Consider the following 6,140-nt stretch of genomic DNA (forward strand, 5'->3'; position numbering starts at 1 on the left):
GCTGGAAAATCACAGACACAGTGAAAAAATTAAGGAATATCCCGTTTTTAATTATACATATAAATGAAAAAGATGACTGCGAGTCAGAACCTTCAGGCAACGTTACGGGTCAAAACCTCAGGCAACATTACGGGTCAGAACCTCAGGCAACATTACGGGTCAGAACCTCAGGCAACATTACGGGTCAGAACCTCAGGCAACATTACGGGTCAGAACCTCAGGCAACATTACGGGTCAGAACCTCAGGCAACATTACGGGTCAGAACCTCAGGCAACATTACGAGTCAGAACCTTCAGGCAACGTTACGGGTCAGAACCTCTGGCAACATTACGGGTCAGAACCTCAGGCAACATTACGGGTCAGAACCTCAGGCAACATTACGGGTCAGAACCTCAGGCAACATTACGGGTCAGAACCTCAGGCAACATTACGGGTCAGAACCTCAGGCAACATTACGGGTCAGAACCTCAGGCAACATTACGCTTCAGAACTTCAGGCAACATTCGAAGAGAAAGTTTCGATAGGAAGCTGGGAAATAAAAGTCTGATAGTTCCACATGGGACCACAACAAGGGTTGCTTTAACCAATTAAGTTTAGGGAGACACTAGAACTCTACTGAGTCCTCTGGGAGGTTCTGTAGGCCCCGGTTGGAGGCTTTTTAAACCCTGGAAAAAACCCTGGAAAAACCCTGGAAAAACCCTGGAAAAACCCTGGAAAAACCCTGGAAAAACCCTGGAAAAACCCTTTTCAGCCAACCCGACCACACTCGGGCCTACAGGCAGCGGTGTTCACTCTTGTCAGGTCACTCTCCATTGTCTCAATATGATTTGCCTTGATATATCACGCCATTGCAATTTCATTGCGATATATGTTATATATAATTTAATATATATAATAATTATAATAAACATAATAATAACGACGCTAGTTAGTGCATATCATATGTTTAATTATTTGTTTGTAATTAGGCCATCCAATAAATTGGTTTTGTTCGGTTATATATTGAATTATTTTTCCACTTTACTTTTACATTTGTTTATACAGCTGTTTGTGGTTATTTGCTTATTTGTTTTTCTCTATTTCCTTTTCCTTATCTTCGTCAGTCTTTTTCTACACAACTACATCACCTCAGCTCCCCTCCCCACCACAGCTCTGCTCCCTCACCACCACAGCTCTGCTCCCTCACCACCACAGCTCTGCTCCCTCACCACCACAGCTCTGCTCCCTCCCCACCACAGCTCTGCTCCCTCACCACCACAGCTCAAATCCCTCACCACCACAGCTCTGCTCCCTCACCACCACAGCTCTGCTCCCTCACCACTACAGCTCTGCTCCCTCACCACCACAGCTCTGCTCCCTCACCACCACAGCTCTGCTCCCTCACCACCACAGCTCTGCTCCCTCACCACCACAGCTCTGCTCCCTCACCACCACAGCTCTGCTCCCTCACTACCACAGCTCTGCTCCCTCACCACCACAGCTCTGCTCCCTCCCCACCACAGCTCTGCTCCCTCCCCACCACAGCTCTGCTCCTCCCCACCACAGCTTTGCTCCTCCCCACCACAGCTCTGCTCCTCCCCACCACAGCTCTGCTCCTCCCCACCACAGCTCTGCTCCTCCCCACCACAGCTCTGCTCCTCCCCACCACAGCTCTGCTCCCTCCCCACCAAAACTCTGCTCCTCCCCACCACAGCTCCCCTCACCACCACAGCTCTGCTCCTCCCCACCACAGCTCTGCTCCTCCCCACCACACATCCCCCCACAGCTCCCCCTGACCACATCACAAGAGCACTGTGTACACAGGAGAAAGATGTGCCAATGTCGGGTCACAGTGGGAGCCATATTGGACCTGTCATTATCGGCCGACCAGTATTATGCCTCCTCTCCCACAAACAAGGCGACCAGCTGCGTTTGTTGGTTTGTGTGGTTGTTATCACCGCCTCTCTCGCCTCCTCTTTCCTTTCTTTGTTTCTTGGTTTCTCTTGGTTTTTTAATAACAATCCAACCTGTCCTCACACCAGCCTTGACGCTCTCCACCAAAATGATAAGTGCCGGTGTTCTAGATCAAATTTAAACGCCGCAATATCATCGTTTTTGTGGATAAAGGCTTCAGTGGATGAGTTGGTGATCGTACGCTTCAAGCTGGTCAAAAATCCCTTTAGATCTGACGCTTTTTAAATTCTTAGAACTGGCTAAACAGTTAAGATTCTTTTAGAAGAGAAGCTGAACATTGACACACATACTTTGCAAGGCACAAACTGTAATTTTTACCCCGTGTCTGTTTTGAGCCTCAGACCCGAGCGTCGACTGGTATTGTCTCACTGGAAGCGTGTGAACCTATAGGCAACTCGCCCGGATGCTGCTGATGATGGTAGGTGGCTGGTAGTGTTGGTTGGTAGTTGACTGGTCGGGGTTAAGATGGTGGTAGCTGTGAGAGGTGCTGGTGATGGTAGTTGCCCAACCTGTCCTCTTAATAGAACGTCACATTTTGAAGTATACTCTACTTAAGGCCAAAAATTGTCGTACTAGAAAATAGCAGCGGCTCGCGAAATTGACAGACTCTCCCGTTTTCTGTTTTGGGTCCTCAGGTAGGTTAGGATAAGGACATTTTAGTACGATAGTTTCTTGACGTTGGGAAGCTTTAAGAGAACGGGCTGAGTTGCGAGAAATAGCGGTGGGTGGGTGGTGGTGGTAGTGGTGATGGTGGTGGTGGTGGTAGTGGTGATGGTGGTGGTGGTAAGTGCTTCGCAATAGTGGTAATAGGGGAGGTTGTGTTAGCAGGCGGCGTTGAACTCAATTGGTGGTGGAGATGCCTCCAATTGCCCTGTTGTTCCCGACGATCAGTCCGCGTCAACGAGGCGACAGCAGTATTGCCGCCACCACCTGTCTCTATTTCACTTTGGTATTTGGCTTTTCGTTTCAGGAAGGTCCTGATGCAGGTCCAGGCACACGTATATGTTGAGAGGCCAAACAAGACAACAGCAGAAACTGCCGTTTTATGAACACAAAAAAAAGGTCTTTCGTATTTAGTATACACGATCAAACAGCATACAAGCACATCCACCTTAACACATACACACACACACACACACACATGCGCACACACACGCACACACACGCACACACACACGCACACACGCAACAGTATGACACTATCAAAAATGTTTAAGAAATTCAAACAACAGAAAATAGAAGGAAAACGAAAACGAAAGAACGGAGAATGAACATCCGGGAATTGGAGTAGAAGAGGAGAAGCAATATGAGAATAACATGGAATTAAAATTCAAGAACTTAACTCTAAATTCAATAAAAACACAGTAACATATTTGTGAACAAATCGTCAGAGCTGAAAAGGATTCGAACCAGGGTCCCGAGATTAATTTCATCAACATACCAACAATTTCATCAACAATTTCATTTGTTGATGAAATTAATACCCTATTAATGCCACCTCACCCCATCCACCTCACTCAAATGTAGATATAAAATCGGAGATGCGTAAGTTCTATTCAGTTGTGTATTTGTAAACTAAAGTCTTTGAAAATGTAATAAGTTTTACGAAACGCGCTCGTGTCGCGTCAGACTAGAAATAAAAATGAATTTTGAAGAATTGATTTTTGATTTACCTCCAACAGTGAAAAGAAATGTACGAAAGATTGAGAAAATTCGTGTTAGAATTATTAATCTTACTTTTTCGGTCATATTTAATAATATATGTCTACAGGAAAGACTGCTACCAAAATATACTATTATATATATATATATATTATATATTATATATATATATATATATATATATATATATATATATATATATATATATATATATATATATATATATATATATATATATATATATATAATGTGGTACAACTGCTGTGCTTCCTTTGGATAAATAGGATAAATTCGGGAGTGAGCGCGTTCCCTCGAGATCATCATCTCAATAGACTCTGGGGGGAGGCTGAGCCCTCTCCTGCGGCATAGCTGGAAAAAGATATCTTTCTTGCGGGGTTTCTTGAAAGAGTTCAGAGTTCCTCTACTCTTCCCCCATTTTACTCTACCCCCATTCCTCTACTCTATGAAGAAAGAGTTTTCTTCAAAGAGTAGAGGAATGGGGGAGGAAAATTAGGAATAACATTCGTAGAGGAATTGGAAAGGAATATACAATTAAATGTTTGTCTGTCTAAGGATGGAGATGCCATATCCGTGAGACATGCTTCATCTCCAATGGTTACTTATTAAAAATGTTTAATGGAAAATGCCGAAAACTAATTAAAAAAAACTGTCTTACCCGGTATTCTGCCAGCACTATTAACTCCTGACAGTCCCCCCCCCTCCCCTTAGGTGGCTCATCTCCCCCATTGAAACCTCTCTTATCGGAACCCCATGTGAAGCAGAACACCCCACTTAAAAATTGAGAGATACAGCTTAACATCATTTGAAACCCCCGCCAGCCTCAATGAGGGCATGAGAACCCTCCATTAAAACCTGTGGGAAAGCCCATTGGGAGAAGAGAACCCCATCTTGCTGGGGGGGTTTAAAAACGTGGAGAGCAATCAGGGGTTGCCAGCGCTGTAGTCATGTGCAGCTGTCGGTGGACCGGGGCTCCCTCCATCACCCGACGGGGGGAAGAAAAAAAAAATAGTCCGCCTTGCAATTTCGCTGTAAACCGTTTTCCCTTGTTGATGACCTCTGCTTGCCGTGACAATCGTTAGAAATTTGTACCATATGGCAACAGTATGATCAAAACCCGTTTCGAGGGACAACATAGTTTGTTTGGTCAAGTTTCTTCGTGCAGTGTGTTACTGTACTGCAAGTAATGTTGGTGTATCCGGCGTGTGACTTGACGTTACTGCCACTCAAGGTACAAGCGAGGAGTAATTCAATGGACATTTGAATTCAACATTAAAGTAGCTTGTTTAGATGTTAAGGCTGTTGGCAATTTTTTTTTAGGCTCTGTTTTTAAGCCCGTTTTGTGAGAGGACACATTCCACCACCCATCACAGAGTGGGTGTGGGGTCCATACCACCCAACCACCACCACCACCCACAGAGTGGGTGTGGGGTCCATAGCACCCAACCACCACCACCCATCACAGAGTGGGTGTGGGATCCATAACACCCAACCACCACCACCACCCACAGAGTGGGTGTGGGGTCCATAGCACCCAACCACCACCATCAACCACAGAGTGGGTGTGGGGTCCATACCACCCAACCACCACCACCACCCACAGAGTGGGTGTGGGATCCAGACTTTGTCAACAGCCTTCGATACCTCTCTCGGTATTAAATAACATTAGTCTTTATCGTCAAGGAATTTCCTACATGTTTACAGATGAGAGCAACAGTCATGTAGGCTCCACTGTGGCTACTGAAGCCATGTTGTCTGATTATATACCTTCCCCTTCACTGCCATGTACTGTACCAGGTAAGTGAGCGGATTTACCATGGATTTTTTTCCCGAATAATTTCCAGGCCAAACGACTAAATTAGTCAGTGATTTCCCCTTGTGGTGGTGGTTTATCTGGCTCAGGGAAAGATCTGCAACTACTGAAGAAGGCGTGGACTGGTCTGGGCGCAGGAGCTGTATGCAATATTCGGGGATAATCGATGGATTGCCATCAGTGGGGTTGTCAATACCGGGGTCGTTTAATTGGCTAATGGCAGTTCCCTTTTTTGTTAACTTCTCTGTTGGTTTCTTGGACCTCTTAGATGGTTTTATCATAAGGCGGCACTCATGGTCGTTAAGGTCTACTGTGTGTGTTTGTGTGTGTGTGTGTGTGTGTGTGTGTGTGTGTGTGTGTGTGTGTGTGTGTGTGTGTGTGTGTGTGTGTTGACAACGAAGCTATTGGTCAGTTTTCCCAAAGATTTGTAATTGCTCTTTCTGTATTGGAAGTTTGTCATTGGGTGGAAAGCTGCCAGTGGGTGGAAGGCTGCCAGTGGGTGGAAGGCTGCCAGTGGGTGGGGAGGCTGCCAGTGGGTGGAAGGCTGCCAGTGGGTGGGGAGGCTGCCAGTGGGTGGAAGGTTGCCAGTGGGTGGAAGGCTGCCAGTGGGTGGGAAAGCTGCCAGTGGGTGGAAAGCTGCCAGTGGGTGGAAGGCTGCCAGTGGGTGGAAGGCTGCCAGTGGGTGGGGAGGCT

Source organism: Procambarus clarkii, chromosome 18 (genome assembly GCF_040958095.1).
Source record: "Procambarus clarkii isolate CNS0578487 chromosome 18, FALCON_Pclarkii_2.0, whole genome shotgun sequence".
In the NCBI taxonomy this organism is placed as follows: domain Eukaryota; kingdom Metazoa; phylum Arthropoda; class Malacostraca; order Decapoda; family Cambaridae; genus Procambarus; species Procambarus clarkii.